The 1,391-nt window shown below is 39.6% G+C and overlaps 1 pseudogene; it reads left to right on the forward strand.

Moving 5' to 3' along the window:
• Positions 1 to 10: 10 nt before the first annotated feature.
• LOC118337176 overlaps positions 11 to 1,391 on the forward strand; it is a 2,119-nt pseudogene continuing 738 nt past the window's right edge.

The raw sequence follows: 1,391 nt of genomic DNA on the forward strand, positions 1-1,391 counted from the left end.
GATTCAGAAGATGGGAAAAAAATTCTACTATGTTCGCTCAAAGATTGACAACGATTTACGAGCTGAGGAAAGAAGTCAAGAGGGAGTTCAATGCAGTAAGGACTCACGAATCAAGGCAAAGTGCATTCAATGTAAGTGATTTACAATAATAGTGAGATTAAATACTGTATTTTAATCACTTAAAATAAGTCACAAAAACAAGATAGTAAACTAACACATTTTTATTTGAAGCTGAGTTTCTCCACACACACTAAAAGTCAAATTCTGCTGCTGATAAGCAGTATGTGTCTGAAGTTGTCAAAAACTCAAGGACTACCATGTTCTTTTTTGACCCCCATGCCCACTCCTCTGATAAAACCATGTCTGGCTGTGATATGCCCCCTGCTGACACTATTCGTGAATGTCTGCCACTGATCCCTCCAGTTTAAAAGTAACAGCTTTACCACAGTACTAAAAAACCCTGAAACTGACCAGGAGGACTATATAGGAATTACACACCGGCCGTCAGTTGACAACAAGGGCAACTCTGTGACCATCAGATGGCTCCTTATCTTCTGATTGATATTTGAGAAGTTATACATTTGCTCATAATTAGGCAATATTTTAATTGAAGCAGTTGGGTGTGAGAAGCATTCTCTTGCCACTAGTCACACGCATTTTAAGATATTTCATGACAGCAATTTAAAACTATTGACCATGTTATTTATTTGTATGTGTTATTTATTTGTTGTAAATTATTGATTAGCAAACTGTAGACATCACACCACTGATAAGAAATGAACAAAGAAAAAAAGTATTGATATAAGATTTAAAATGTTAAAAGATGTGTTATTTCATATATCTTATTGACTTATACTGTTTGTGACACAGATCTTCGAGATCAAGGTGTGAACTCTCCACAAGTCTTCCTGGTGTCCAGCTTTGAGCTCAACCTGTATGATTTCTATCTGCTCCATGAGACCCTAGAGAGAGAACTTCCTGCACACAAGAGGAATGCTCTGCTGTTGGCCATGCCCAACATCAACCTGGAGATCATCAACAAGAAGAAAGAGGCTTTCCATTCGCAAATATGGCAAACTGCTACTAAATCTGCAGCTGTGGCAGCTGTACCAGTTCCTGGGCTTTCTGTTGCTGTTGATGTAGCTTTGCTGGTTGGAATTGTCAAAAAATACGTAGCTGGGTTTGGTCTTGATAGCTCGTCCCTGCAGAGACTGTCTTGTAGCACAGGTGTGCCATTGGAGGATCTGACAGCTGCCATCAGTTCACCACTGGCTGTAACAGAAATAACACGTGATCTTATCCTGAAGCTGCTTTCTCAGTGTGTAAGCACAGCTGCATTAATGGCAGCAGAGGAAGGGTCCAGATACATTCCAATAATTGGAATCCCAGCA

The sequence above is a fragment of the Morone saxatilis genome, unplaced genomic scaffold (genome assembly GCF_004916995.1).
Source record: "Morone saxatilis isolate NCDOM2014 unplaced genomic scaffold, NCSU_SB_2.0 Contig3, whole genome shotgun sequence".
In the NCBI taxonomy this organism is placed as follows: Eukaryota; Metazoa; Chordata; class Actinopteri; family Moronidae; genus Morone; species Morone saxatilis.